The sequence below is a fragment of the Barbus barbus genome, assembly GCF_936440315.1.
Source record: "Barbus barbus genome assembly, chromosome: 4".
Taxonomy (NCBI): domain Eukaryota; kingdom Metazoa; phylum Chordata; class Actinopteri; order Cypriniformes; family Cyprinidae; genus Barbus; species Barbus barbus.
In genome coordinates this window covers 19,293,284-19,320,514 of record NC_136732.1, presented here as the reverse complement: position 1 = coordinate 19,320,514, position 27,231 = coordinate 19,293,284, and the positions used below count along the sequence as shown (strand labels likewise).

The 27,231-nt window shown below is 36.5% G+C and overlaps 1 protein-coding gene across 2 annotated transcripts in view; it reads left to right on the top strand.

Annotated features, from left to right (window-relative positions):
• LOC306868710 (protein sidekick-1-like) overlaps positions 1-27,231 on the top strand; it is a 377,664-nt gene that overhangs the window by 583 nt on the left and 349,850 nt on the right. The gene's annotated exons all lie outside the window — the stretch shown is intronic.

Genomic DNA, 27,231 nt, shown 5'->3' with positions numbered 1-27,231 from the left:
TAAACGTGTAACGTTAGGCTGCTTCCCTGGAATAAGGTTATTTGATCATGGCCTTGATCAGATTTCAAGTGAATTTTGTTGTGATGTATTGTATTTTGATGTTATGTGTGATTGTATTATTTTTGTTTGAGAGAAAGTTGAATACGCCTTGAACATGCTAATACAAGTGATCTAGCTAGCAGTTCATTTTGAATGTGTACTGTTAAAAATGAATTGTTTCCGAAATTAAATATTAACCAGGTTGGTAAGGACCATTCATTCATTCATTCATTGCTGGCTGGACTGGCAGAAACACCTTCCCTGTCAATTTGCATTAACACCATCATAACCAAATATGAATCTTTATGGAAAAAATGCATTGTTCTTCAAAATGTTTTGCTTTAGTAGCAGCAGCAGGAGGTTTGAAAATACTAATCATATACACTAATATCAAATTAACTGAAAGTGTTATATGTATTTAAAAAGTTTATTTGCATGGAAGAATATGTCTTATTTTAAAATGTTACAAGGAGGGACGTTTAAAAGAGTGGAGAAAATTTTGGCTTATCTATCTCAGAAATTAGCATTGGCAATGTACAAAAGTTTAAATCTCTTTTAATCTGTTTTTTAAAATGAGAGAAGAAAAGAAAAATTGGGTGAAAAACAAAAACCTTTCAAATCATCCAAGTGGACAAAAGTGTTCCCCTACTTGAAGAATCACTTAAATTCTATAGCTCAACCTAATGGTTTCATACCGGAGATTATGAATAGTGCATGATCAATGTGTTTGACACTGATGTCATAAGACTGCCGAACTTGATTTCAATGATAATGGAATGTCAAATATCTGTCTGCCTGTGCAACAGACAGTTGAGCTGAGATCGCAGGACCTGAACAATAGAGGAGTCATTAGGTCAGACTGCATGCATGGTCACAGATGGCATATGCATCCTTTGACTGTGATTTCCTCTGTAATGTTTCTCATACAGGGAAAATATGATGCCTGCATATGCATAGTGGGCCACTTGGGGATGAGAGTAACAGTTGGCATGCTGAGAAAAGAAAATGACTGGTTATTGCTGTTAGAAGAACTCTTGATGTATGTTTGCTTTATGTATTGAGTTGTTATGAACGTGATAATGCAGCTGGCTTTGACAGAACTGGTGCATTTTATTTTTATGAAATTAGTTATTTTAGACATTGGGGGGTATAATAGAAAGGATCAGCCATGTGTGACTATTAATGACAGGCTCTTTTATTCTTCTGTCAAATAATTTTTATTAAAAAATAACCAAAAAAGCATGCCTCATTAAAAAAAAAAATTTTAATTCCTTAATACGCCACAGATTAGAGTCATTTTCTCTCCGTAATCAAAAGGATAAATGATCTAAAAAAAATTAAGCTCCTTCCACCCATAATACATGTATTTTTGTCACTTGTGCTATTTGCATTCCTGAAGGCACCGTAAAATTAGTGGCAGCAATTTTCTTTGTGGGGAAAAACAACAACAACTGATGTTCAGTAAGGGGTTTAAAGGTGTATCTATAAATATAAAAATGAATGACAGAAATATGTGAAGCCTAAAACCTGCTTTTAGGTACAAACAGTGTTTTGTTTTTAAAAACCGTGACTTCTCTCTACAAGAAGAAGCAGAATTAGCTACTATTTGCCAATATGATATATTCAAGTGTAAGATCCTGATTTATATGGGAGTCTATCTTGATAAACACTCACTAAAGATAAAACCCTATCACTATAGTAAGAGTAAAACTGTCCACTTAAAGGCATAGTTCACACAAAAATGACAATATGCTGAAAATGTACTCCCCTCTCAGGCTGTCCAAGATGTAGAAGAGTTTGTTTGATTTTTTTGAAGTGACGTGTGGCCAAGTATGGTGACCCATACTCAGAATTTGTGCTCTGCACTTAACCCATCCAAGTGCACACACACAGTAGTGAACACACACCTGGAGCAGTGGGGCAGCCAATGCTGCGGCACCCAGGGAGCAGTTGGGGGTTCGGTGCCTTGCTCAAGGGTCTCACCTCAGTCGTGGTATTGAAGGTGGAGAGAGCGCTTGTTATTCACTCCCCCCACCGGCAATTCCTGCCAGACCCGAGACTCAAACCCGCAACCTCAGGTTACAAGTCCGACGCTCTGTCCATTAGGCCACAACTGCCCACAACTTTGTTCATTTGAACAGATTTGGAGAAATTTAGCATTACATCACTTGCTCATCAATGGATCCTTTGCAGTGAATGGGTGCCGTCAGAATGAGAGTCCAAACAGCTGATAAAAACATCACAGTAATCCACACAAACCATTAAGGCGGTTTACCTTTCAGACAAGACAACGTTTACTTTTCAGTCATGCAATCTTTCACTGGAGAATGAATAGAGGGTTTTACCTGGAAGCAACAGTTTGAAGTTAAAAACGTCTTGATGGCTTTCTGTATTACAAACACACAGCTTTTTGTTTCACAAGACATTAATTGATGGAGATGTGTGAATTATTGTAGTGTTTTTATCAGCTGTTTGGACTCTCATTCTGACGGCACCCATTCACTGCAGAGGCTCCATTGGTGAGAAAGTCATGAAATGCTAAATTTCTTAAAATCTGTTCTGGTGAACAAACAAACTCATCTACATGGATGGCCTGAGTCTGGGTGAACTATTCCTTTATTTCTTTCATATTGAGTGAGCTTTAGAGTAAATATCTCATGTCTTAATGCACCATTGGAAAAATAAATCAAATGACCAATCTGTTATTTGTATGTATAATGAATACTGTTTGAGCTATGCTCCAAAGTCTACTTTATATACGCCGCTGGGGTTACTAATTAACTTTAAATATATACGGGAACAGTCCTTGAATGTGCTCTTAAGAGGATGCATTGACCTCATATCAGCCAAGAAATGGTAAAGCAGACAACCTTTTTCTGTGTGTGTGGAGGCGTGCAGTTACCGTAACTCACAGTTGCAGTTTTTTATTGCATGCTTCCAACTTTATTTAATTTCTAAAGGTTCAACGAAGTTGTTGAGGTGCATGCAATGTCAGCCAGTTCCCAAGTCCTGTGTCAAGGTCTGCTGATGTTTGGAGAGCTCCCAGCACTGTTCTGGGAATGGGCTAGATATTATTGATCTGAATCGAGGAGCCAACAGCTTTATCAGAGCTAGCATATTGGAATGAAGTTGACATGTTAACCTTTTTGCTTTATTCAGCATGGCAGTATAAATATGAGTGTTAAGATAAGGTTTTTAAGCTCTCAAAGCCACTGTTATTTTTATTTTTAGATAAGTCAAAGGTGGGAACATTAAGAAATTGGTCATGGATTGTGTGCGAAAGACAAAGTTGCCATTTATACTCTAAAAATGCTCTTGGCTCTCATATTGATGCGGAAAAATCTGGGCAAACCTGGCTATTGGCAGGTGTTTATATTTGTCTGAAATCATAAACTTCTGCTTGGAGTTGATTTTTCTGGCTGCTTGATCTGGCAGAGGACCACAGTGCCCTTAAAACCAAACACCCGGGCAGAGAGGGAGTTTGCCAAGTAGTAGCAGGTGCACAATCCCCTGCCGTGCTTCTAGAAAGGTCTCTGGGCTAATGATGTTTGTGCCAGAACATAGTGCAGGTAAATGTAGTTTTGTCCACAAGAAAGTGCTGGTGCCCCTATATATCATCTGCTAGATGTGCAAGCAGACACATCCACCCAACTCACTTATGGCTGTAAACTTTTAAATTTCATTGCCTCGCCATCTGTGCAATCAGCTCCTGGTAAATTTTTTATTTTCTGCAGTGTCCCCCTGCATCTGAAGAATATGCTTCACTTTAGAAAAAAAAGTAAAGTTTCATATACTGTACATGTGTTTTTAATGACTTGCAAACTTAAACATTTGGTTTTGTGTTGATAATTGAACATTGTAAATATTTCAGTGTCAGAGTTATACAAATCAGTAAAGTTTTGCACCATATGGCAACAAAATTTTTAATTCAGAATCGTCACTGTCATGGCATTAGATTTAAGGTATTTGTTGTAAATTATAGAAGATTTGTTATCACGCACACACACACACACACACACACACACACACACACACACGTTGGTTTTTGTGGTTTATGGGGACTCTCCATAGGCGTAATGGTTTTTATACTGAACAAACTGTGTGTGCTATTGCCCTACACCAGCCCTACACCTAAACTTAGCCCTCACAGGAGACTTTGTGCATTTTTAGATTTTCAAAAAAACACCATTTAGTATGTTTTTTAAGCCTTTTGAATTACGGGGACATAGGCAGTGTCCTCATAAACCACCTTCATATTGTAATACCTCTGTCATACCCATGTCATTATACACATTTGTGTCCTCATAAACCACATAAACATGCACACACACACACACACACACACACACACACACACACACACACATATACTGTATATTATAGTACAGAAAAACAAATATATATTGTAAAGACAAATGAAAGATTATATTTTTTGTGGAGGGGCAGCAAGTGAAAAATATTGGTAGGACAAATAGAAATATGAGCTACAGGGGGGCAACTGGGGGTTGAGACCTGCTGCCATCATTTTGATTATTGATTTGTGCATAAATCATTGGGAATGCATGTAATGCAAGAGCGGACATTCATTTCACAGCTGTGCAGCGCTGCCAGCTCGTCCAGGTGAAGGATACCGCATAGTATTTCATGTCAAAGTTGAGGAACTGCCTCCTATCTTCTAAATTAAAATGATGAGTACAACTCCCGGCATGACAAATTGTGTCAGTTCTGCTTAACATAAATTCAATTTTTTTTGTTTCCTTTCATGTACTGCTTTAAACATCAAGTTTTCTGTTTTCATAAAGGTTAATGAAATGAGTAACATTGGGTAAATTAGTCTTTATGTTATTTCCTTGATTGTATTGCTCAAACTTTGATTGCGTTTCCAGCTAATTGCAAAGCAAATTAATTTTTATGACCAGATTTGACAGTTCAAACCATATCTCAAAAAAGATTTACTACAAACTCTTCACGAAAAAAGGATTCAGCAAACAATGAATAAATGCATTTAATTAATACTATACAGGCTAAATATCTATGGATTTGGTAGTTAAATGTGAACTTCTTTTGAAAGGAAAGCTTGTTTTATTATAAACTCAAAGTCATACTGAAAAAGCCTCACTGAACATCTATTGGTACTTGACAAGAACGCATCTCATCACAATTAACAAGATGTGTGAGTCATTATGTTATCAGAACAGGCTGTCAGTGTTTGTCAAAGCAATCATGAGCTATCTGTAATCAGCAGGGTTTTAAATATACAAAATGCATCAATACCTTATTTAATTTCCATTGTTTTTTAAGTGTTCTGTCATAACAATCATTAGGGATTGGTCACAGTGGCCAAATACATTCAACAACAATCTAGTCGATTTGACAACCGAGGCTCATTGGAAATATTGCACCTGAACATTTCACAGCAGTTTCCAAGAGAAATGAACATGTGGCAATAAAATGGCAAATGCATTTTCATCTCAAGTTTGCTTTTGTTAACATCATCGGTTAGGTTTAGCGTAGAGTGTAGTGCATGTGGTAGGTTATTTTCAACTTTAATAGAGAATTAACCTTTTAGTGCCATTTTGTATCCACAGGTTTGTATCCACCAGAGAAAAAGGATGGAGAAAAAACGATAGCACTTTTTGTGGATGTGTCATCTCAAAAGTGCTTTGAAATGTATCCTGAGCAACATTTTTAGGATTTAGTCAGAGTCACATATTTCTGATGAGCTTGGGTTGCAATTTGTAAGTTTGATTTAGTTTTTTGTTTGTTTGTTCCTTTTTTATTTTTGTGGTCCTTGGCCAGTATATAATACATTTAGCTGTGTTGTGTTTTTAAAAATGCATCTCCAGACCTCTTGCATTCTGTTCCTTTCTCAAGCCCAAAGCCCAATGTCTCAAGCCCAAAACCAGCTTAATTATATAGCGTTTTCCTTAAGACTAATTAGCTAACTAGTTCTTCAGGCAACCCCCTGACTAGTCTAGGAAATTTGTCATTTCGTACATCTCTATAATTCACAAAGTCTTTTTACATAGAATCATAATTTAAGCAGAAAATCAAGGCTTACTTGGACAGAACTACAAAATGTTCATTTTTCATGTTCATAATTTTAAATATGAGTTCATTTGGGATCTGCCCAAGATTGAGATGCACTTCAAATCTCATCAAGAGTAAAATGGATTGCTTCTTATTATTGCCAGGGTTCAGATGTAATGGAATAGAAAATTAATAGGAATTTATACATTTGAAGAATGAATAAAATTGAAGAAATATATTCCTGATGAAATCCGCAAGAATGTAAAGCTGCTGACCTAAAGCTAAGACATTGGGACAACACTGGGAATTAAAACAGATGACAGACTGCCACAAAATAAGGTTAAAAGTACTGAATGATTCTGGAAATGTTAAAAAAATAAATAATTTTACTTCTTTAATTAAGAAGTTCTTTGAAACATCTTGTTTTTTTGCATATCTGTTGTAGACTTGTGCAGATATATGACCATAACACATTCTTGCTTGAGTGAGATTGATTTATTATACTAAACGTTACTAAGATTCATGTCTCAAAATTTTAAAGTTCATTCCCTGAGGATACATGTTACAAAAAAGAAAATTTTCTACCAATTTGTGGAATCAATGCATGATACCATCATGTTTCGTGTTTCATTTTAAATCTCTTTGTGTAACTTCATGAAATTCTTTGGCAGTATTGATTACATGACAGTCACTGCTTGATTACTTTGAATAATATTATTCACAATCAAACTCAACGAGAGCATTGACTCCTAACACTGAAAGAGCTCTGAAAACAATATGTTTGTCATGTCATTAACAACATAATAGATCTAATTAGTTTATATGATGTTAATATTTTTGAAACAGCATATTCGTTGCAAACGATTCTGTGTTTTTGAGGAAATGATTCAATGACTCAATGATAAAGAAAGGGAGATTTTGTTCCTGAATGAATCTGTCTTTTTGAACTAATTGTTTGAATGAATGATTTAAATGACTCACTCATAATTAAATCACAGTCACTTGCCGCTATCTATTAGCATAGCAATGTAACAATGTAAAAGATATTGTTCTAAAAATCGTTTTCCATATTAAAGAATAGCAGATTCCATTACGATAAAGGCACAGAGAAACAATATGTGACCCTGAACCACAACACCAGTCATAAGGGACAATTTTTTGAAATTTAGAATTTTTCCACATCTGAAAGCTGAATAAATAAGCTTTCTATTGATGTATGGTTTGTTAGGATAGGACAATATTTGGTCAAGATACAACTATTTGAAAATCTGGAATCTGAGGGTACAAAAAAATCTAAATATTGAGAAAATCGCCTTTAAAGTTGTTCAAATTAACATTTACATTTATGCATTTAGCAGACGTTTTTATCCAAAGCGACTTTCATTGCATTCCGGTTAGTTTTTACATTTTTATTAGCTCTTGAAGTTCTTAGCAATGCATATTGCTAATCAAAAATGAAGTTTTGATATATTTACAGTAGGAAATTTACTAAATATCTTCATGGAACATTATTTTTACTTAATGTCCTAATGAATTTTGGCATAAAATAAAAATAAAAAATTTTGACCCATATTTTTGGGCATTGCTACAAATATACCCCAGAGACTTAAGACTGGTTTTGTGGTCGAGGGTCACATATCGTTGGAATCACTTTCAGAACGATTTTATCCAGCTGATGAACGATACAAACATCAACATCCAATCAGAATCCATCCTGCTATTAGGAGCTTGAGAATTTAAAGCGTCAGACACGTGTGCGCTTAGAATAAACAGATGATATCGTTCACTGGTGTGGACGCTAATATCGTTATGTTTATATTTATCTTTATAGCTATCGTCCTTGGTTTACGGTCTATCTAGAAACTAGCAAGCATGGAACTATTTTATAAAAAATTAATAAATAGATGATATTGCCAAGCAAACTAGACATCACATAACAAAATGTGTTCAATATTGTAACACTAGGTTGCATTTAAGAGGTTGCTCTTTGATGAATGAGTTTAAAATGAATGCTAGCACATTTTTGTCACAAAAAACAGTGCTTAATTGCTGCTACATCAATAAGTTAAGCAGATCGATCTAACTGACAAAACATATCTGAGAGAAAAGCATGTATTTCAGAGATTCATATATTTTTAAAGAATTCCCGAAAGAGCCCACTGAATAAAACTCTGTTGCTATGATAAGACTGGGCAATTTACACATATAACGTGTCAGTTGTGTCATGTCTTTAACATTCAAAGGGATCCAGGCTGTTGAGCAACTCATGTTCATCAGGTACAACAGACATGTTTGTGGTGAATAATTTATCAGATGATAACAGTTGCTCAGCCTGTCTGACTGTCGATCACTAACAGGTTTAGGCAGCACTTTTTTGATTTCTAGTTGTTTTAGCTGACATTAGAGCCCATTATAAAGAGTGCGGTCACCCGTTGCGATACTTGGCAGCCTGGAAGGCTTGCAATCTACCGCAACGATAAAAGTCTTTGAACAATAAAAGTACTCCTGTTTATAATTACTCCCATATGTAAGCTAATAAGCTAATTCCTGAGGTTCAGCTGGCATGCTTTCAGCTATTGTGCATTATAGACACAAGATGGGCTTGACTCATGCTAAATAATGGGCTTGGCTAACTCAGCAGTCTAAAACATGGCCAGCGGTGACCTTTCAGCAGCCCTAGACATTTTTGTGTGAGAACCAAAATTCAATGTCATTTTTGCTTAGAAAGTCAAATCACACCGACACTTCTAGCATTTCAGAATAGCAGTGTTTAAAATACATTTTGATTTGACCTGTTGCCTCAAACTTCATTGTATATACATGTAGGCTATATTTTTTTAATATTATATTTTACCCCTTGTGAAAAAGTAAACTTAAGTATAATTTTAAACAGTTTAAATATACTCTAAGAGAATATATAGTGTCAAGTGAATTTTTTCTGACACTTAATTGAATGTTGATTTCAGTTTAATTAAAATAGTTTCAATTTATATTAAATGCAATTAGCTGAACTTTACAGTGCTTTTTGACCTCTTACATCTTTATATATGTGATTTTAAAATTTATTGTGGTCACACTTTATTTTTAGGTCCAGTTCTCACTATTAACTAACAATTAACTATGACTTTCGCCTCAACAAACTCCTCTAATTACTGCTTTGTTTTTATTTACAACTTCGAAGAATCTATTTTAGATTAGGTTATTAATGCTAAGGTGCTAAGTTGCTACATTGCTTGGCTAATGTAAACAACCTGCAGTTATTTTAATGAACTAGTACTTAAAAATTAAAATTCTTTGTTCTGTTTTATAATGTTGCGTTTACTGCCATTTTATAAAAGCTGTGAAGACACAAGAAGCCATGAGAGGATACGAGTTCCAGTTATTTTATGACATTTCTTTTAGGCACAATGTGAAGCAGAACAAGATGATATTGAATGGTACATTTAAAAAAAGATATGCAGGTCGTAAGTGCTTTTATTTATTAAAGAATATCTAAGTATTTTATCAGCCTTTGTGTTTTCTGGGAATCGTTGATCTTGGTGGTGCTATAGTACTGTGGTCTACCAGTTGAGAAAAGGAACATAATGAAAATTCCTGGATGAATAGATGTTTTGGCAGAATATTTGAGCTATGGCATAATCTTTCATTCTGGTTGGATAGATGCATGTCTTACAACATAGAGAACAGAGAACTGAATTGTGTATTCTGTTTTGCTTCTTCATAAAGCATGCTCACCCACACAATTATTGATCACACAACAAATCCCTCTCGTTCTGATGTCCACAGTTTTATCTCGAATCGCTTCCTCGCCTGCAGAACATTGTTGAATATTAACACGAGCAAATATTTCTGACCCTTCTGTGTTTTTTTTCTGATACTGAATTGGAACAGTTTTCCTTCATGAAAGAAATCATTTTGTGCAGTATCACTGATCACCTGAAATCTGATTAGACACTAGACACATGTAAAAAGCAGCATGGGAACCAGATTTTGGTTTCTCAATAACACAGTTGTTGTCAGTTGAAGTTTCTCAGTGGGCCACAAGAGCAAAAGTTCGGTCAAGCCGAGGCAGGAAACACCTGTTGAAATGAGCCGCACCACCACTATGCAGAGATTGGCACGATGACTTTCGAAAGCGAATTTGCGCAGAAAGCCACTTTAATCGCTGAAATCGTAAGAGTGCAGGACCACCTATTAGCCCGAGCTCCCAAACTCTTATTTGAAAAGAAAGGCTGTGAATATGGGCACAATCTCCTACCAAATGGCTTCATATAGTGTGGAATAATTTTTTCACACACTCAGCATTTCCTCTCACTGCTGGATCGGTGTCACGTAGTCTTTACTTTTTTAATATATGACCGCAGGACTCCATAGGCAATCTGTCATCAGAATAGAGTGAAAGGATGAGGTCATTTACATTTCTTTACTGCTTCTATGCAAACACGTGCCGTGCCTTGAATGTCATCATGAGTGGAAGCGGATTTGCTTATGATTTGCACATATGATGCTGCCATTATTGAAACCGAAACCGCTTGAGCTTCTCAACTTAACTTGTGCGTCAGTGAAAAATGATGTATGGTTTGAAACACTTTGATACCATTTTCAAAACAAAACTAAAAAAAAGGGAGAGAATCATGTCATTGTTACATGTATGATCTGTTTTAGTTTAGTTTCTATGTCTCCGTCTTCCTGCCTCGTTTGTTTCCATGGTTTTTGATAATTAGTTACACACCTGTTTTCTGTTCCTCCCTGATTACGTTCAGTATTTAAAGCCTGTGTTCTCCTATGTTCCTTTGTCTGCTATCGTTTGAGTTATGTGTTATGCTAGCCCGTACTCCTGGATTTCATCTGTTTCTTCTGTAGATTGTTATTAAAAGACTATTATTTGGAAAACTCCCGTGTCGTGTGCCTTTACCGCATAGCACTCATAACAATCATTGATTCTTGTACATAATGTGAGAATATTTGGATACAGTACAATATTCATAATCATAAAAGTGAACATGATTTTACATAATAATTTATGTATGCCAGTTGTATGTTAATGAGTGATTTCTATAGTTGTGCTGCATTTGTTTTGCCATCTTATGCACAGGCTGCACAACAATGTGGGCATATTGATTGAACATTTAGCCCATGTTTTCAGTATGCATATGCAATGGGATTGGCATCTCTCAGATGCATTGGAGATGTAGATGAAGTCGACTCCATTATGGTCTTTTTATGCTTCATTAGTTAAATTCAGGACTTGCACAAACAAATGCTGATGTACTTTTCCCATGTGCTTTTCTCTCCAAAAGAAGTTTATAATTTTATTTTGCCTGGCTGAATTGTAGTCCTCATATAAAAAAAGATCAAGGCTGATAAACCCAGTTGTCCTTTCAGACTAAGTTTCTGAAATTAACCCCTCAGAGGATGCTGGTGGGTTTATTGGTAAGCATTTACATGCACTCAAAGCTGAATATTTTCTGCCTGTGCCCCGATACCATAAATTTAGTTTGATTTCAACATGCCTCATCTTGTGTAATAGTTTTGAGAGGAAACAAACATTTTTGCAAGCATGTAATCCATGAAATTCCTTGACTTTTCCATCATGTATGTGCGTATGCGGCGACTGATGTTGAATGCTGTAGGATGTAAGAGGCAGCCTGTGTGCTCTGCTGTTGCAGGGCAGTAGGAAAATGAGCGCGGCAGGTCGTGGGGGGGTGAGGAGGGTGTGTGACTCTGCCAGCTGTGACCACTGGGGCACATGGTGGCAGGTGGTTGATTTGCACCGAGTGCACCAGTTTCTAACAGCTTGACCCCAACCCCATGACATCATGCTCCCTATTGATGACTGCGCAGTACTGCACTCACATTTAATTATGTTGATTTAAATGAACTTTTTGCCAGTGCTCCACCCACTGCCTTCTAAGAGAGCGTCTCAACTGAAATTGACCCATGTAAGTGAGTGAGTTGGAGTGGTTGTGTATAGTGCTAGGAGATTCGGCTTGAAATTGATTTGAATATCAATCAAATAAGGTAATATGGAACAAATACTGCAATAAGAAAAAAATACACTACTGCTATTTTTAAAAATAGAAATTAATACTTTATTCAGCAAGGGTGCATTAAATTTATCAAAAGTGACAGTAAATTATGTTTCAAAAGATTTTTACTTTAAATGTTGTTCTTTTGAACTTTCAGTTTATAAAAGATTCCTAAAGAAATCTATCACAGTTTCCACAAAAATTTTAACTGGCTCAACTTTTCAATATTTCTTGAGTTTTCCAATCAGCATATTAAAATATTTTCTAAAGGATCATGTGACACTGAAGACTGGAGTAATGACTGATGGAAATTTAGCTTCACCTTCGCAGGAATAAATAACATTTTAAAATATGTTAAAATAGAACAATAAGTTGTTTTTAAAATTGTACAATATTACTGTTTTAGCTGCATTTTAAATCAAATAAATGCAGCCTTATTGAGCATAAAATTAATTTTAGAAACTTTAAAGGTCCTACCAATCCCAGATTTTTTAAAGGTAGTGTAGATATCAGAATCGATATTTTTTAATCATTTGTTTTATTTAATATTGTAACTCGTTTAAACTAGTAAACAAATAAGTACACACTGACATTACAGTACAGTAAAATACATTTTAGGTTTTACAGACTTAATTTAACTATAATAAAAATGTGTTTCTTTAACTGGTATAATGTTAATACTGAAGTGCTAATATCTGCATTGTAATACTCCACAAGCAGCTTTTACACAAGCTGAGGAGGAAAATACACAAACACTAATAAATAATAAATAATGCAATAAACATTCATTTAACAACATCAGATGTAAAATAAAGCCCTAATGTAGGTAACTGACAGAATAAAACTAAGAAGAAACCGGTATTTCAATGAAAAAACATAAATTGTGAATTGTGCAGGGAATTCTGGGAGTGTCAATTTATAATTTTTTTTCCCGCTGTAAATTATACAATGACTTGTTTCTTTTCACTTCCAAAAACTGTAATTTACACAGTATTTTACTGTAAATTATGTTAAAGGTGTTTTTTTCTGAAGCATTTTTCACTGAAGCAGTCGTCTCATTGCTTCAAAATACTGCCTCTGTAGACATCTCACTTGGTTTTGAAGCAGAGCACATGATTTAACTCCTAATACTTCAGTAGGCGTATCCTGTGAGGTCATTATAATCATCTTTATGTCTCTACAACTCATCCTGATGGATCCTTGATTTGGAGTGATATGCCAGTATGAGATTGTTGACCGAAATGTCAGAGGTTAGTGAGATGTCAGTTGATAAACCATTTCTAATTTGAAGTTCCCACTATAAGTGCACACTTATTGGCAAAGCCATGATAATCAGGTTAATCATGGCTGTGGAAGATGTAATTGTTCTTGTAATGTGGAGAAATAGCTAGTGGCTGTTCGCTCTCATGTCTGCCTCGTTGGGTAATCTGCTCCTCAATAATAACGGAGGCTGTAGGATCCACACCATTTAAATGTTAACATCCATGTCCCTTAAATATTACCAAACATTTCTGCAGCCTAATTGATCTTCAGCAATTGTGGGTGCAAATGAGCAACATTCATCTGAATTACTGTGCTTCGCTGCTCTTTTATGGCACATATAGTTTCCAGACTGTTTACTCTTATCATCCCATGCGACAAATGCATATGAATGACAATGATCGTGGCTGTATGAATGCACATGGTTGTTCAACAATGATTGTTGTTCAGATGCAGTCATCACATGCTTTTACCCCATAGGCAGCAGGACAAATTGTGATTGGACAGATTACTGCGGGTTTAATGAAATCCAACAAAGCCATTGTCTTTGATTGTGTATGATGCATGATGAAGTGCTTGTTAAGATGCATTATCAGACAAATGAAATGCAAATCTGCACTCTCACTGGGCCATTATTTACTCTTGACATAAACACGCATCACTTTCCCAGAGCAAGCCAAGTTTTTTCACAAACATCAGCACAATGAAAGCAGCGATGACAGAACCTTGACAAAAAAAAAAAAAAACAATATATATGATAGACACACATTCCTTAAAGCACTCAAGGGGCATTTTACTGCCAATCGTGGACAAAAGAGCAATATAGCTGACATTTGCATCATATAAACCTACAAAGTATTGCTTCAAGCATTTGAATTAGTTTCTGCAGTTCTCAGCCAAGAAATGAGCCTGTGTGCTGCCAATGATTGTGTGTCAGTAAAATGAAATCCCCTCTAATGCCCTTAGACATTGCTACAGAGATACAGTGCAGCTGCTATTGTGCTTTCCACACATTTATATCAAGGTAAACAGTTTGCTGCCCATGCTCACGTAAAATTACTTGGTCAAGTTAAGCCCAAATGATTATTTCTGGGTAATTAATTAATTGTAATCTGTGGGAAGCAGTGTGGGCCATGTAGGATTCAGGTGCATTGTGGGAGAACCTGTGCATGTGCTAAGACCTTCACAGCCAACTTCCCAAGTCGCACTTCTCCGCTGTCATTTAGATATCACTAACATGCTTGTGTGAAATGGTGATTTAACCAGAAAAATGCCCATTATGCTGTCTTAATGATGTTGTTGTTGTCTTGGGTGATGAGATTGTGTTTGCATGCTTCTTCAGGTTCTCTGGCTTCTACTGTCTTTATCAGATGTATGTGTGGGTGTCAGGATTCTGGACTTGTTTTTCTGTGCTTTACCCCTGTCCTTGTTCCTGAGTTTCCTTATATGGTTATGTTCCTGTTCTTGTTAAGTTAATTCATTATTCCATGCACCTGAGTTCCTTAATCATCTCGTTAGTTCCTTTTGTTTTCTCCTTTACAAATACCCTCAGTGTTTGTCTGTTCTATTTTGTTGCTGGTCTGTGTGTACCCTACGTTTTGCTTATATTAAGTCATATTCTACCTTTAAGTTACTGCTCCTGCTTTCTCCCTTTCTCCACGAGATGTGACAGTGGGAGGGTTAAGCCGTAGTTTCTAATAATGGAGCTGGTGGTCACCATTTGTAGGTTTAGATTCTGACTCCTATTTAGATTCTGTGAATCTAGTGACTGCAGGTGGTACAGTGGTTCTCAACTGGTTTTCCTTTTAGAATGCAGATTTAACATGGGATTAATCTGTAAGAGTTTCTTTCTTCTGTTGAACACAAAAGATATTTTGCAAAATGTTGCAAACCAAACAGTCGATGGTAGCCGTTGAATTCCGTAGTATTTTTTTCCATACTATGGAAATCAATGGCTGCCGTCAACTATCTGATTACAAATGCATTTAAAAATCATCTTTTGTGTTGTACAGAAAAAATAAATGTCCACAGGTTTGGAACAACTTGAGGGTGAGTAAATGAATACAGAATTTTTTTTTTTTTTTTTTTTCTTTTTTTTTTTCAGTTTTTACACATACAGTATGCTAGCATTTGCATTCAAAGTATAATTCCATTTGATAGCACTTGTCAATGTGGCTGTTTGTTGTTGCAAAATCTGTTATTTTGTTGTTGCTGTTTTTCCGTCTCTTTAGTTTAATTTTATACTGTGAAACAACAGCCCGGGCCAGGTTGGAAACATTCAAGTTGGAGACATAACAAAAAAGTAGCCTAAACAAAACAAAAAAAAGATTTTGAGCAGGAAACCCAAATCACTACATTGAATTCAAAACATGAAAATGATTACATTTTTTATCACGCGCATGGTGTAATTAATTACTATTACTAATTGCATCAATATTGTATTTAAATTACTTTACTAATTATTCTGTCTGAAAATAACTTAGTTACTCAATAAGTAACTTAATTATTCAAATTGCGAATTAGGCTACATCTTAAAATCCCTATAAACCTTAATAGAAATTAAACTCTTTATTCTTTCAATTTGAGTCAAACATAGAATAGTTTAGCCTTTTAGCATTAAAACAACTAATTTTTAATCTTTATAAAAAATATAACCACCTTTGGTTAGCAAAATAATAAAAAATATAACCACCTTTGGTTAACAAATAGAAATACTCTGCAAAATATCTGAATAACAAAAAAGCTTAAGTTAAACAATACATTTCAGTTTGGCATGATGTTCAGGAAAAGCCCAACTAGGAATATCCGTACAGGTTTATGTAAAAATAACACGTTAACTAATGTAGGTAAGAATAAATTACAGAAATGATCTTCTCTGCTGAATAAAGCCATGTCAGGTTGCGCTGTTCTTCTAAGGTAAATTTCTCATAGTAGGTAGGGCTGCACAATTAATTGAATTTCTAATCGCGATTACGATTATGGATGCCACGATTACATAATCGTTCAAAGTCGCGATTACAAAAATAAATAATTAAAAATGCCCACTTGCATTATTCTGTGTGCCTAAGAGATGTTTGCAGCGTGGGGTTTAACAAACTCAGACACACTGGATAAAAGACATTGTCTAACTGATAGGCGTTGTCACTCTGTTGTGCATGATCGATATGTTAAACGCCAAACGTGTCAAAAGCGGAACAAAATAGCGATACTCGTTTGAACTGTGCGCCACACTGAACTTTTATCCACTCGCCTCAAAAGAAAACAGCGCAGCGCGAGCTTAGAGCGTATGCGTTTATTAAAGTGACCAGTCGCGATCACGCGCTAAACAACGCTGTGAAACCCAGTAAGAAGCACTCGAGTTCAGCGCAGAGTTCTTCAGTACAAATCACGTCTCTTTAATTTAAACTAGTTTAAATCCAAATAAATCGGAGCTGTTATTCTCATCAACACTGATGCAGAAACAGTGCAACAACGATCCAGTTAGAAAACGTTTCAATCCACAAATCGCCCACATTTACCATAGTTTTACTGTAGTAACACTAACGCTGACAATGGTACGGTGTCAGAAAAGTAAGATATTCAGATTTAGTATTATATTATTAATATGTTAAAGGAGTAATGTAATCTTATTACATTATTTTGTACATCTGCATCCCAACTCAAGCTCCTGTTCTAATGTGCATTTCTAAAAGACAAAACTTGTAATATTATATGTTCAGTGCTACCAGATCAGGTGCTGGTGCCACTGCTCTCGAATGTTAGTCTGGAGCCCTTATAATATAAATTGTACTGTAAAATGTTACTGTAATTTGAAATTTGTTTAACCTGTTAACTGTCACCCGTCCCCTCACCGGGACACCTAAATTTACTTCACTATTTTACAATTAAATCCTAATCTAATCAAACTATACAAACGATATATCATTGGAAAGGTCTAAGACTCCTAAATAGATATTGTTCCACCTTTTTTGTTAAATTATGTAGGAAACTAATGGATTAATTTATGACAAGAGTGCACCTGAAAAATCTACATCATAACAGGAGTTCTGACATTTTTCCTACTTCAGGGCTCCAGACAAAAAAAATCGAGTAAGGAGCCATTGGCTCCTATAAAAGAAAAACTTATTAAAAAGTTATTAAAACTTATTATTTTTTTAGGTGCCACAGAATAAAAGTGGCTTATTTTATTATTATTTTATTTTTCCCCCCTATTTTAACATTTCAATCATTTTGTCATGCGTTTATGTCTTATCTTTTCTAGGTTTTATCAGCATTTTAATCCATCTTGTAGATGATCAGGTCGACCGGGGGACTAAGGTTCACTTAAAGTGTGAATTAAATGTCTTTTACAACTTGAAATATACAGTCACAAAGAATTGTTCGTTACACAGAATCTGTACCAATATCATGGACCATAAGCATCACTTGGCAACTGAGTGCAGTGCATCCTATAAATGTTGTCACGTCTTTCACACATTCAGTCTGTTTTTCTTCATTAGTAAAATGCAATTTTATAGGAGGAGTTGAATCATGTACAACAGAATAAGTAAAAATATTAATATGCAACAGCGCATAAATATTGCAAAACGCTCCTCTTTAGTTATTTTTCTAGCTGACTGATGAGTTTATGGACACTGAGTGGTTATTCTGAGGTAAATGTATTATTACAATGCAATGTTTACAAGCTTTATACATTTCCTCAGTTTGAAACACTGAATGAGCTTTTACATAAAAGATTTCAGTAAGTTGTACTATAGGCTTTCTTATTGCCTACCTTTTGATCATGTTCATTTCATACTATAGTAGTAAATCGAAATATATAATGGGTTCACTTGCTGCTTTAACTGAGGTGCTAAAGAGATCGCGCCTGAGCATTAAGTGCGATACTCTCCGCTCGCGCGATCCGGACGCATACACGGACCGTATGGACGCGGGGTACTGGTGTTTATATTAACGAAAGTGTGCGATAGACTAGCCTATCTTTCCAGTGCTGATGCCGCGCGCTCTCTTATCGCGGTCTCTGATATTGAAATTAGCTGATAATTAATAAAATTATCCATTGCTATCATTGACGTGAACTCCGTTATATTTGCATATGAAGCGGGAATTGAAGAACGGATTTATATCCGTTTTGCGAAGACACATTTATGTGGCCAAGTGTAAATGGGGAAACGTTTTAACAAATCATATAGATATCCGATCAGAGAAAATGCATGAAGTGACCAGGTGTAAACAGGCCCTTTCAGGTCTCTCTCACTGCGTTCAGCAGACTGTGTGCGGCAGAGACGAGGACTGTTTGAAACTCTTTTCCAGTAAAACTTTGATGCGCATCGTCTTATGTAAGTTTAATACGTGAACATAACAAAAGATGTGAGCGCAAAGCAATCGGGAAAAAAGTCCTTTCATGCAAATTATATATAGTCGCCAGTGGCGACCTCAGCAAAAACTTCACTCGCAAATTAATATTTTTGGTCGCAAATGCGACCATTTTAGTCGCAGTTTGGAGCCCTGTAGTTGCCTTTTTCCCTATCACGCTTTAGAAATCATAAGAAATTATATAGTTGAAAACTTAAAATCTCAAAATTCATCCTTTGAAACCCATTTTAAAATCAGACATTGCATTACCATGGAAATGGTACATACAAATCATGTTACAAAATGTTTTCGTTCATGAATTATAAACATTTAAGTTTGAATAGTGCTCTATAATCTCTGTTCAAAACTGTGAGTGACAGTTAAGGGGTTAATTTGTAGTTTAACTGTAAATGAAATTGTTAATTTGTCTGTTTAATTGTAAATGAAATATAGCTTTAGTAAACCTTTTTTTTATTTTAGTTTTAGTATAACATTGTACCATGCATAATTTTTATATATATAATATAATTTTTTTTTTTTTTTTTTGTGTAAAGAAGAAACCAAACCAATGTATAGTTGACATTTGAGGCTAAATGCTAAAGAAAAGCAATAAAAGTTCAGGAAGAGTGTTTTCAGCCTTATTTATAAATATGGCATGCAGCTTCAAACAATGGCATAAATCTGTTCAAAAATAATTGTTATTAATAATCGCTATTACAATCTCAAGGGAATAATCGACAATTATGATTTGTCATAATCGTGCAGCCCTAATAGTAGGCCTTTCAAAAATGAATTTTAAATTAAATTGTTTGTCTAGGTGAGGGCGTTTGCGCGCAGGTGACTGCACATAATGAGCTCAGATATGGGAAAGACTGTACCTCGCTTTAGTTTCATATGGATTACGTAATCGGAGAATATTCGTTTTTGGTTTGAATTTGTTCATTTAAAAGTAGACACTTCAAGCTTTTTAGACCTTGTTGATTTTAGTCTTATATGTATCTGAGTATTTAAGGTTTCTCTGTGAATCAGGAAAATCTGAAAGTGAATGCGCTGGTGCTCAGATGGTTAAAGCTGCTGCATTCAATTTTATCTTTAGTCTGTAAATTTAGATTTCAAATTCAATATTGATTTTAGAACTGTTGAAGTTATTTACTGTATGTAACGCAAGTACTTTATAAGTAACTGTAAGTTACCTCACAATGAACAGTAATCCCTTTTTCAGTGGATAAGTAATTTAATTACAGAAAACGCGTTACACTCAACACTGATTATATCATAGTTCAGTGTTTATCTTTTCAAATCGACATTCTCCTTCCAACTCGCCATTCGTGTATCATCTGGAATTCTGAGTTTCCAAATTGTAAATTCTTGTTCATTCATGTGCTCAGAACTCATAATTACTACCAGTTAAGAATAGACCTGTGTGAAGCGAAGAACGTTTCTTTGCACTGGATTGAATTATGCTGTTCTCCAACTTATTTTAGTCTCTCTAACTTAGTCTCTATTGTACATCACAACCAAGATCATTTTCCATAGTGATTGAACACACAAGGCATCACGGACAAAAGCCAGACCTTTCATTAATTCTTAAATTAGGAGCAGTACTGATTTTGCAACTTGGTTTTGTCAGGTTCTCAGATGAGTAGTAGAGGGAACAATAGGCAGATTGTGTCTCTCTTACATCTCAGTATGTTCAGTGAAACGAATATCTGCAGCTCAAGGGCCCAACGGAGGCCGCGTTAAATGGACCATCGTCTTTATTTGATTAAGGAGTCAAGTAATGTCTTGGTTGTCTTTTAGCTTGTTGGTAAATTGTTCTTTTCAGACGCATCCAGTGACCTCAGTCAAATGTTTTTTTTTTACTCTAGCGCTTTTCCTTTCATCCAAGATTAAATTCATCTCCTGATAAAAGACAAGGATATGGCTGCAACCCCTCGTGCTTCAAAATCAACAGCTCTTGAGCAGAGGTTGCAGCTGTCTGTTAGCTTTGGTATCTTCCTTCCACTTTTCTCCCGTGGACATTGGTAAAGCAGGCAGCGTGATCTTGCTCTGTGAGAAGTGAGTGATGAAAAGGAGAGGACGTGTAGAATGTGAGAGGTGACACATCTGATAACCTATAAATAGGGCGTCTGAGAGCTTAAGCTACCGGGCACATGCTGAGGTGAGAGCGTTTCGAAAGAGCGAGAGAAACAAACAGTAGGATGGGGCTTCTCGTGTTGATATCCTTTGGGACACCCTGGTCACATTTGTCTCAATCAACAGTCACTCTCCAGTAGACCAGTTGGTCTCATGAGAGACCGAACCACCAAGCGAGTCAAGATCTTGTTGGTTACAGTAAATGTGTTTTGCAAAGGAGGTTGGAGATGTTTCTTTACCACATTGTGATGATTTTATGGACCTCACCATCCAGCTGTCACAAGATGGCCTTCATACAAAATTATAGAGACACATAATGTTATTGCCATTTAGACAGCCGTATTTTATCCGGCTGTGGTGAGCCCGACATAATCCGGAGAAACCGAGCTGTCGCAGTGCCAGAAGCCAGATATTGTGGCTTTGGATTGTCAGTCTTTCTCAAAGTAATCACAGCCAGAAGCTTGTGTAGCTGAGAAGAGGAGGGTTATTATGGTTTCGCATTGTGGTCTTGATAAATAGCTGCTGTTTCGGTGGGAGCGAAGAACGGTCCTTTGTGAAGTTGAAGCGAAATTAAAGAAAAGATGGTAGTAAAAAGTGTACCAGAGCAGAGAAAAGGCCAGTTCCTACATCCATTGTCGCCAATGGGAGATTGGCGGTGCCATTGAGGATCTCAGACACTTTTGGTAGTGAAGAGCGTTTTTCATTGGTCAGATATACAGTTGGGCAAAAAAGTATTTAGTCAGCCACCAATTGTGCAAGTTCTCCCACTTAAAAAGATGAGAGAGGCCTGTAATTTTCATCATAGGTACACTTCAACTATGAGAGACAGAATGGGGGAAAAGAATACAGGAAATCACATTGTCTGATAAATTTGAGTCTGATAAATCATTTTAAATAATTTATTTGCAAATTATGGTGGAAAATAAGTATTTGGTCAATAACAAAAGTTAATCTCAATACTTTGTTATATACCCTTTGTTGGCAATGACAGAGGTCAAACGTTTTCTGTAAGTCTTCACAAGGTTTTCACACACTGTTGCTGGTATTTTGGCCCATTCCTCCATGCAGATCTCCTCTAGAGCAGTGATGTTTTGGGGCTGTCGCTGGGCAACACAGACTTTCAACTCCCTCCAAAGATTTTCTATGGGGTTGAGATCTGGAGACTGGCTAGGCCACTCCAGGACCTTGAAATGCTTCTTACGAAGCCACTCCTTCGTTGCCCGGGTGGTGTGTTTGGGATCATTGCCATGCTGAAAGACCCAGCCACGTTTCATCTTCAATGCCCTTGCTGATGGAAGGAGGTTTTCACTCAATCTCACGATACATGGCCCCATTCTTTCCTTTACATGGATCAGTTGTCCTGGTCCCTTTGCAGAAAAACAGCCCCAAAGCATGATGTTTCCACTCCCATGCTTCACAGTAGGTATGGTGCTCTTTGGATGCAACTCCGCATTCTTTCTTCTCCCAAACACGACGAGTTGAGTTTTTACCAAAAAGTTCTATTTTGGTTTCATCTGACCATATGACATTCTCCCAATCCTCTTCTGGATCATCCAAATGCTCTCTAGCAAACTTCAGACGGGCCCGGACATGTACTGGCTTAAGCAGGGGGACATGTCTGAGTACGTGGAGCCTCAGATCGAGGGAGATTATCAGTGGTCTTGTATGTCTTCCATTTTCTAATAATTGCTCTGTCAGTTGATTTCTTCACACCAAGCTGCTTGCCTATTGCAGATTCAGTCTTCCCAGCCTGGTGCAGGTCTACAATTTTGTTTCTGGTGTCCTTCGACAGCTCTTTGGTCTTGGCCATAGTGGAGTTTGGAGTGTGAGTGTTTGAGGTTGTGGACCGGTGTCTTTTATACTGATAACGAGTTCAAACAGGTGCCATTAATACAGGTAACGAGTGGAGGACAGAGGAGCCTCTTAAAGAAGTTACAGGTCTGTGAGAGCCAGAAATCTTGCTCGTTTGTAGGTGACCAAATACTTATTTTACCGAGGAATTTATTAATTAAAAATCCTACAATGTGATTTCCTGTATTCTTTCCCCCCCATTCTGTCTCATAGTTGAAGTGTACCTATGATGAAAATTACAAGCCTCATCTTTTTAAGTGGGAGAACTTGCACAATTGGTGGCTGACTAAATACTTTTTTGCCCAACTGTACTTAATTGATTCAAATAGCCACACTAGGGCTGCATGATTAATTGGAAAAAAAATCACAATCTCGATTCATACATAAATGCGATCTCATTTCTAAATGACGGCGATTAATTCCGTGTATTTCCTGCATTCAGATCATGCTGCATTCACGCGCTATTGGTCACACTCACACAATAACAGAACACTATTAATTCACCAATCATAAATCTCGATCACTTTTCTCCTCTCCCTCATTGGCCACGTTCCACTGTAACTCACGTGACGTGTAACAAGGCGGCAGACCTAAACGGAGTCAATAGGCGTCAGTGTTTCCCACAGGTTTGAAGGCAATGTGTGGTGGACAGCCCGGGGGGAGGGGGGGTGCAGATGAAAAGAACGATTGGATCCCCTAAAGGACAACATTCGGTGTAAGAGTAAAGAAACGACATAATTTATACTACGTTTATTTGATTCACAGCTGCTACATAGTGTTTTGACCTCGACAACCCAACTAGGCTAGCCTACATTTTACCGCAAACTTGCGACTACTTAACTTTCTAAAGAAGGCGCAATCGCGTTTGCTAAGGGTCGGGACTTACAGTAACATCAACACTCAAACTATTGTATTCAGAATATAAAATATTTTTTATTGTGTGTTAAGTGTTCACGAGATACCAACCTTTCGCCAGCCGTCTTCTCTCCACAGATGATCCAGACAGATGTGGTGTGCACGGAGGGGAGGGGCTGTGTGTGTGTGTGTGAGGGAGAGACGCGTGAGTGACAGAGAGATGAAGAGAGAGCAGGGAAAGGAAATGCAGTTGAACGAATTTGCTGCGTGTTTTAAATGGCGTACAAAAGAATAACGAAACGCAATATGTGACGGTCGGTATTGATTTTTTTTTTTTTTTTGGTCGGTGTTGAATCTGACCACAGATTCAACACAGATTCGGTGTTGAATCTGTGGCGGTCGGAATTTAATCTGTGGCTATGTGTGGGAAACACTGGGCGTGTTCGCAGAATGATCACCGTATGACAAAGTACCACGAGAGCGATAAGAAAGCAGTCGCATCCTATGCATTCAAATCGCTCTTGCGGTACTTTGATGTCATACGGTGATCATTCTGCGCAGTGCTGCTTCAACGGGGCGTCAGCATCAACGCTTGACGGAGGGCGTGTCTGAAGCATGGTGTTGACCATGGTGCTGACGCGCCGTCATAGTGCTAACAGCCAATCACATACTTTTCTGGTGCTGCATGAACTGGATTGGCTAGCGTCTGCGCTAGGGTATTTGCATAAGGAAATCTAATTGGCTGACGCCTGCATTGGCGCTTAAAGTTGTCAACTTCTGCGTGCAACGCCAGTGAAGCGACGTGAGGGACCCACAATTCAGTTTGGCAACTCTTGACGTCACTCCATTCAAAGTAAACGAGAGGCGCCGACGCCCCGTGTGAATGTGAATTTTTATTTTTGTTAATGTTTTCTTATGTTCAACAACTTAAAGCTTTAAAATGATTCACTTTAAGGGGTCTAAAATAAAGAAAAGAAACAATTTTGTTACTCCAGCACTTTATTATACTGAATGTCTTTTTTTACATTTTCGGTTGAAAAAATGAGAATCGTGTAAGAGAAATCGTGATTCACATTTTAGCAAGAATCGTGCAGCCCCAAGCCACACTAACCTCACTTTAGTGTGGCTTAAGGCTGCACGAGTAAGCCTCACTTTTGAAATGAGAAAAGAGTTTGAACCCTTGACCTCGTCTCCGTTAGATGGATTCTGGTTATTCTGCCCAGGTGGAGAATAAAAGGAAAAGTGACACAAGAGCATAGTACAGGAACTTGACCGTCCCAATTCTAAGAGGCTTACCATATTTTATCACAGGTCTTTCAAATACTCCCTTAGCTTTCCTCTGGAAATACAGGTCAACATACAGTTTGACTATAACTTACCACTCTGTACTGATACTCCAGGGCTCAACAATAAGGATGGCCTCCTGGCTTGGGGCCAGTTGATGGAAATTGATCTTGTAGGTCAGTGCTTTATTTAACAGCCATCTATCTGGCTAACAGACTTTAGGTTTTGTCAAATTTATTACAATTACTTGTTGAAAATCACAAAGGCAGCTGTAAGAATTTTATTTATTAATTTTTTGCATTGTATGCAATTTGTTATGCGGTTGTTTGTAGTTCATTTTATTTAAATTTTTGTTCAGTTTTATTATGCATTTAATTAAAGCTATATAATTAGTTTGCTTTAGATCGAAGAACTTTTTGTATTAAATTATTTTTGTAAATGTATTTTTTTTCATTTAATGAAGAAAAAAAAAAAAACTTATTTAAAACTAGTGGTGTCAAACGATTAATTGTGATTAATCGCATCCAAAATAAACGTTTTTGTTTACATAATGTGTGTGCTGTTATGTATATAATACACACATGCATGTATATATTTAAATGTTATGTTTATATATTTATTTATAATATAAGTTATATGAATTTAAATATAGACGTGTATGTAAATATTTTCTAAATACTGTAGGGTAAATGTACCCATTAAGCACACTTCCATTTTTGAGATCAATGGAATATTTATTATCCTACTTAACCAATTGATATGTTTGTTATATATACCTCCTGTAATTTGAAGTCAATCAGATCATTGCACACTGAGATATGAGTCTCCATATGTTCACACTGCCTGGCGGCCATCTAGAAAGCGGTCTAAAAACTTTCACCAAAAGAAGAGCCCCGTAAATGTGCTTTTTTTTTTTTTTTTTTTTTTTTTTTTTAGATGTTTAAGCCTTTATTTTGGGTAAGTTACACTATTTATTGTAAAATTAAGTGATTTACTGTTCAGACTTTTGTATATTATATCCTGGAACTTGGATGTGGGAAATAATTACATTAGATCCAAAAGATAGTTTTAGCAACACCGCACAGATGCTACAGAACACAGTTAGCTGACTAGCTGTATAAGATTGTGTGCTACGCTAACATATTGCTTTACTGGCTTGTACTTTTACATCCATAATATAAATTGACAGTTTATTGCTGGTCTGTCGTTTTACAGTGCTGTAATTTTTAAAGATTTCATATTATTTTAATTATATGAAATATATATCATTGAAATATATCAGTCTGTGTGTAATGAATGAATCTAATATACAAGTTTCACTTTTTGACTGGTATTACTGAAATAAATCAACTTTTTCATGATATTCTAATTTTATGACCAGCACCTGTATTATGTAAACAAACTTTTATTTTGGATTCGCTTAATCGTTTGACAGCAGTATTTAAAACACAAATATATAGATACTTGTGGTGAGGCCAGTGAAAATGTTTAAATTGTTTAGCCCTGCATACTACGAGACAATATCACGTGTCTTAAAGTTGTTTTATGTAATCCTCACTTGATTACATAAAACAACTCATTCGCTCTTTCCCAAAAGCCATAATGAAAAGGTCAATCGAGTCCCGTGTGAACTCTGCGGGCAACTTTATACATTCAACTGAGAGCTGAAAAGCTACAAGAAAAGGCCAGAATCCACAGAAATGTTTGCTTTTGAGTATTGTCTTTTCTTTTGAAATAATAGCCAGCCCATAGCTGTTACAGATACTGCTACCCTTTACCTAGAAAAGATAGACATCAGTGATGTGTCCCAGATGCCAACTACATGTCTATATAAGCCCCTTGCATTTCAAAACAAATAAAAAATAAATATGCAACTGGAAAGCTGAATTCCCAACATGTTTTGGGTGCAATTTAGTGTTTAATTAGGATAAACCACTATTTGTAATTATTAAAGTCTGATCTAGATCTAAGACATCTGAGGCAAGACTCCCCAGATTACTCAAAGTCTGTGCAAGCTTTTTCCCACTGGCAGAAATGAATTACTTGAAAGACTTTGAGTTCACTCTTGTAATCGCAATGTTAAATGTTCCCTGTGATTAAATCAAATGCTTGTGAAGCTCCAATACTTCGTAGACCCGCAGTAGAGTGCATGGCCTGCAGTCAGACTACAACTCTTGGGAGTGTACTGCAGTGACATTACTTGTTTGTCCCGAAGGCACCTGGTCTAAAAGTAGAAGCTAATTGACAGGGTTGTCTGCAACCTTGCCTTTGGCTGGCTCAAGTGCACTATGTGGAAGCCTGCAAACATTTGGAATGAGGTAATTAATCTACTGCTATTGAAGCTTGTTTTTACACTCCCCTTGTCTTCAAATTTTTATAAAGGGAGAAAAGG